This window comes from Otolemur garnettii, unplaced genomic scaffold (genome assembly GCF_000181295.1).
Source record: "Otolemur garnettii isolate 467f Iridium unplaced genomic scaffold, OtoGar3 scaffold00055, whole genome shotgun sequence".
NCBI classification, from domain to species: domain Eukaryota; kingdom Metazoa; phylum Chordata; class Mammalia; order Primates; family Galagidae; genus Otolemur; species Otolemur garnettii.
This window is the reverse complement of record NW_003852450.1, coordinates 2,135,484-2,141,483: the sequence shown is the minus strand read 5'-3', so window position 1 is coordinate 2,141,483 and position 6,000 is coordinate 2,135,484. Positions and strand designations below refer to the sequence as shown.

The following is a 6,000-nucleotide window of genomic DNA, read 5'->3' as shown; positions in this document are numbered from 1 at the left end:
AGGGTAGCTGGATTAGGTCTTGCTTAACTCTTATGTTTACAAAAGAAAAAAAAAGAATTCTGACATCAAGTCCAAATTACCTCTTCACTTAGGGGAAATGGTTGGCAGAGGAAAAAAAACAATGATTGCAACATGTTATCGAGAATGAGTGCCAGTGAAGAGAAAGAAGATTAGGTAAACACTGCTGCTATATTTCTGCTATTAATCATTTACTGGGACAGTCAAGAGTTTATGATCATTCATTTCCACCTAACTGTCCCTGACCAGCCAACCTGGAATTTAGGGACTTTTTGGTGGAGCAATTACTCGCCAATTTCAGAGCAGTATGATAAATTCTGACCCTGGGAAGAACTAGGACTGTAGAGGGCAAGACAGCTTCTTTTCTTGAGAAACTACACAAGACATCATCATAAAACCCTCTTCTTCCTCAGCTACTGCAGGTCAGTGGACTATTAAACATCTGGGGTGCCTCCGGGGAAAGGCTGGTGGTTTGGCTCTTTATGGAGGCCATGATTAGAAGGATTAGGAAGAGACAAAAAGTTAGGGGTGTTTTGGCTGATATCTTTGCAAGAGTATTGCATCAGGGCATTGTGAGACTTGAAAAGTACTTTTAACCCCTTCTGAGGCTCAAGTTTTTATTATAAATGGAAGAAAATTAATGCACGCAAATAAAATATACTAAAGCAGAAAAAGGTGTAATATGTTGTTCTTGTTTTTCTACATAAAATATGTATGTTGGTTTGTTATCTGTTACCACCCCCTCACGTAGGGGAGTTGAGGCAAGAGGTAAGTCAGACTTCCTAAAAGTGTTCACAGGTAACCTGGTTTTCACAACCACATTCTGAAACTTGCTACAATATTTTTTGAGATTTGATTAACCCCTCCAAATCTCTTCCACTGTTGTCAGTAAATACCTTCAGAGTTGGTAGTAAGGAAGAAATTGGCCAGCTTCCAGTTAGTCTTTGAAGCTGGAGAGCATAGGATGGCATAGCTATCCTATCCTTCCTCTTCCTCACTTTCTTAATTTGATGATGCTGTTTACCCTTCCTTCTTGAAATTCTCTTTTTCTGTGGATGGTCAGGATTCAGTATTATTTTGGTCCTAATTTTAATCCTTCAACTGCTTGTCTCTTTGCTGATTCTTGTACTGTCCCTAAATACGGTAGTACCAGTAGAACAAAAAGTATACAGAAAAGGCATGAACATCAAAGAAGATTTGTATTAAGCTTACAGATACATTTGAATATGATGTGAACATGGAAGGAGCTGATAGATGAAAAGGGAGTCTAGGAAGAGAGGAGAAAGCGTGGCAGCAAATTCTGTCTGGATTTTGCAAATAACATGATTGAAATCTCAGTATAATGAAGGAGAGGGATACTTTGATTACAAGCACAGACAAATATTATTCTTTCCAGAGGTATCTAAATTTTAAAAGGGATATTTAGACAAGACAAGTATGTTAACTTATGAAGTAATATCTAATGGAAGGAGAAATGTGAGGAATGAAGATTTTCCCACTATCCCTCAAATTGTAGTACATTGTTATATGCTGATAGTATTTTTTACAAGAGACTCACCATGTTGATTAAAGTTCTTGAGTTGGTTTCATTTCTATTAGAATTTAAAAGATGGCTTGGCACCTGTGGCTCAAATGGCTAAGGCACCAGCCACATACACCTAGGGTGGCGGGTTCGAATCCAGCCTGGCCTGCCAAACAATGATGGCTGCAACCAAAAAATAGCCGAGCATTGTGGCAGGCACCTGTGGTACCAGCTACTTTGGGAGGCTGAGGCAGGAGACTCACTTGAGCCCAGGAGTTGCTGTGAGCTGTGATGCCACGGCACTCTACCCAGGGAGACAGCTTGAGGCTCTGTCTCAAAAAAAAAAAAAAAAAAAAAAAGAATTTAAAAGATGATGATGTCATTGAAATAGGAAGGCATTTGCTAGTCTCAGCTTTTCAGGGAGCAATTACAGCATTGCAGAGTTTGTAGGAAATCAATCTGATCGTCAAAGTTTAACATCATCCTTTTAGAGATGGAGGAAACTGACATTCAAGAATATGATGTAGCTTCTTCAAGGTCACAGAATTAGACTGTGGTGTGTATTACTGAAACTCAAACTCAGGTCTCCTCAGCTCATAAGGACTAGCTTCCATGCCCATATTCTGGCCGACTGAGTTCTGCTGAGTAGAATACTCTGCCAGAGTAGTTGTGGTGAACTGCAGATGCTGTAACTGAAGAAGTAAGTCATGAAATATCCTGAGAGTTCATGAAAGAAATCTAAGCACCGTATAATCTCTCTTCAAAACTTATAGAGCATTTTATACACATGATTTCATTTGGTCTTTCATGAGACAATCCTTTTCCCTCTGAAGATAAAACTGAATTGAGTTCATGCATTTTACATTTATTGGATAACTATGTATGTCAGTTACATTACCAGATTAGAGATAGAAATTAGAATAAACACATTCTTTGTCCTCAAGGAATTCACAATCTGTTCCAGGAGATGGAAGTAAATAGATAGTTATGCACAATGTGGTGTTACAATCAAGGCATCAGCAAGGTACTAGAGGGAAATAAAAGACTCCAGCATTTCTTGGTGAAGACCCAGGCAATTCTTCACCAAGGAGGCAATATTGATCTGAATAGTGAATAAAGGAGAAGTCGGAGGTAAACCCCTTCACGAGTGGGAGGCATTATGCAAATGCACTCAGGAAGGGGGCTATAGAAGATAGTACAGATTCCAATGCTGCTGCTATGGCCAATTTGACAGAATGTGGTGATTCTAAATATGGAAAGAAGAGAGAGAAGGTAATAATGACTCAAGTGCCTAGTCTGGAGGAGAGGTGGAGATCGTCACCTTAGCAGAGACAAAAAGCACGAAGGTCAAGTAATGTTGGAGGAAGATAGTGAATTTTATTAGAGGTGAGAGTTCACCTCTGAGCAGTTCAGTGGACCTGGTTCGGTTCACCCAGCAGAACTAGCAAGTTCAGCTGAGTCAAAGGGAGAGCAAGAAGGTGGAAAAAGGGGAAACTGAGGCATCCAAGACTCCAATGTAGCAGAATGGAAGTGAAGTTTTTCTTTAAGTGAAGAAAAAGAGAAAAGGAAAGCAGAGATAAGCATAGACTTTTCCTAAGAGTGGAAAAGGGTCCCTACTGCGAGTGAGAGGAGACACCACACAGGAGCAGTACATCAGTGTAAGTTCTTTCACCCCAATTGCTCCTCATTCATCTATAAGAATTCCCATTGGTTCCCCTTAGGGCTTCAGTTGTGAATTATCTCATTTGCCAGATAAATCCAATTTTCTTTACTCTGTACATTAATTCTTATTTTACTAGTGATGGTATGACATCTGTTAGTCTTGTGAGCTTTGTGGCAACTGTAGTGTGCATTGATCTGTGACAGGGATCCTTATCTTTGTTTTATGGGGGATCATTCAGAGGCTAGAAGTTACATTTTGCAGGAACAGCACATACTTGGTTAACTAAGTCACACCCACTCAACATCTCTTGTTTTGCTTCAGGGCCCTTTCCAACTTTCTCATCCAGAAGGCCGTAATTCTCTCCTACCTCCCTGTATTCCCTTTAATCTCCTTCCATCCCTAAATAAGTTGACTTTGCAATGTTTGATTCAAGGTGCCTGGGAGATATAAATGAAGTGGTTGGAAATACTGATCTGAATCTTGGCAATTAGAATTTAAATGAATTTAAATTCTTAAAAAAATTTTTTTCTTTCTTTTTACTTAAATGAGAAGTCTAACAGATTCAAAAATTTTCGTTTACTTTCAAGATTGCAGGTCAACAGGAAAGTGTAACAATTGTTTCTGAATTTGCAAAGAAAACTCATAAGCACCTATAACTTTTAGAAAACAGAAATACTTATTTAAATATCATCTCAGACAAAAAATAATTTGCTAAGATAACCAAGTCAGATTTATGATAGTCTCCAGTAGGGCTCCTATTTGATCTTGCAATTCCATTACGACGCATCTATCCAGAAGAAAAAGAACCATTTTATCATAAGGACATTTGCACTAGACTGTTTACTGCTGCTCAATTTACAATTGCCAAAATGTGGAAACAGCCTAAATGCCCACCAACCTAGGAATAAATTAACAAGCTGTGGTATATGTACACCATGGAATACTATTCAGCCACTAAAAAAGATGGTGACTTTACATCTTTTGTACTAACCTGGTTGGAGTTGAAACACATTCTTCTTAGTAAAGCATCACAAGAATGGAGAAGCAAGAATCAAATGTACTCAATTCTGATATGAGGACAACTGATGCTAATACATGGCATGGGGTGGGGGAATGGGGGAGCAGAGAGAGGAAACGAGAGAGTGACTTAAGGGGTAAGGGGTTATGATGTGTGACATACCTCTTGGGGGTGGGACACAAGTCTAAGAGGGACTTTACCTAACAAATGCAAGCAGTGTAACCTGGTTCTTTGCACCCTTGATGAATCCCCCCAAATAAATAAAAGATAAGCATGGTTATAGACTTTTCTAAGGTTAAAGGTTACTTTTAAGTGGCAGAGCAATAATCTTGTACAATCCAGAAATGAGCCTTGTTAAAAATAATTTTTGCAAGGTTAGTTATAGCATGCAGATACTATCAGCTTTTTTGCAGCTGCAGGGGAAGAGAAAATATTCCTCTTTACTTTCTCTGTGTTTGGAAAGGCTTATAGTTTTAAAGCTAAGCACTGGAATTTTACTTGTTAATAATCAGAGTAAAGAAGACAGGATGAATGGCTTAACACTTACACGGAAGAAGGAATAGGAAAGAGGAGAATAATTGTTAACAATTTGAGTTTATGGAACGTTTAATTTTTTTTTGGAGCACGTAAATTTTTGCATATACAGGAGACAGTTTGGCCAGAGGTCTGTAAGTAATTTATGTATAATGATTGAAGTCGTGGACATGAATGAGTTCCTTCCAGGAAGACAGTGAGGTCCAGAGCGGAAGAACTCCTAGGACAAACCCTGGGGCACCAGCATGTCTCTGTTCATGGTGTACCCTTAGATCTCGCTGTACCAAGGGCCATAGTAGACCAAGGGCTGCTGGCCTCAAATTCACCAGGTGTTCCTCCCCACTGGGTGGTACTTAAGGTTGTCTGGTGATGCAGCCAGCCATTATAATTTAAGTCATTATGATGATAATGCTTTGACTTCTAGGACTTCTGCTTCTAGCACAGTGATATTCCAGCTCTAATTCTGAAAAGCTCCTTCCTAGCATTTCTTTTGTGTGTTTGCTGTGTGCCATCCATGCACATGCCAAGCCCCTCTCACCAATTCTGGGAGACAATTACAGTTATCATTCTTCTTTTATAACAGAGGAGACAAAGGAACTGAGTATCAGTTCTCACATGGTGGAACCAAGATTCAAACTCACGTGGTCTGGGTATGACTCCAGAGCCCACACCCAAAGTCCTGGCCACATTGTCCCCCTCTGTCCACAGCAGCATGGCTGTGGTAGCACAGTGTAATCTGTATGTGCCTGCGAAGGGAGGAGAAGTAGTTCTTGTTTATTTCTTCCATCTTTTACTGTCTTCCAGTAACTAATTGATGGTATGATGACTTCAGGTTAAGAGTAAAATTGTTTGGGCTGGTTCTCATTCAAACACAGTTGTGTCTTCCTTTAAAATCAGTTAATATCTGACCTTGACAAAGCAAACACTATAAGAGTAGATGTGGGTATGGTACAGTGTTATTTTTCTTTGATACATTTTTATCCTTAGGTACTTTTAGGCTTGAATTCAACAAACAAGTTGTGAACCTTTTAACTTTGTGAGGCGCAGTGCTAGGCAGTCTGTAGGGCTGAAATGAACAGAAGCCCACTCTCTGACTTCAACAATTGTGTGGTCTAGAGGTGAAGATGGACTTTGAGTGTTGGTCACAAAGCAAGTCAGAATTAGATTCACAAACACTAAATTCCACTTTGCATGTGGAGGTTTGCCTGGAGGAGAGGAGGGAATGTTCAAGAAGGAACTGGAAGA

At 39.6% G+C, this 6,000-nt stretch overlaps 1 protein-coding gene across 2 annotated transcripts in view; it reads left to right on the top strand.

The window, feature by feature from the left end:
• The first annotated feature begins 223 nt into the window (after window positions 1-223).
• C4BPA (complement component 4 binding protein alpha) overlaps window positions 224-6,000 on the top strand; it is a 52,738-nt gene continuing 46,961 nt past the window's right edge. For both annotated transcript variants that reach the window (XM_012806680.2, XM_012806679.2), the window contains exon 1: window positions 224-440. The gene's annotated coding sequence lies outside the window, so the exon portion shown is untranslated. The remainder of the gene's footprint in view (window positions 441-6,000) is intronic.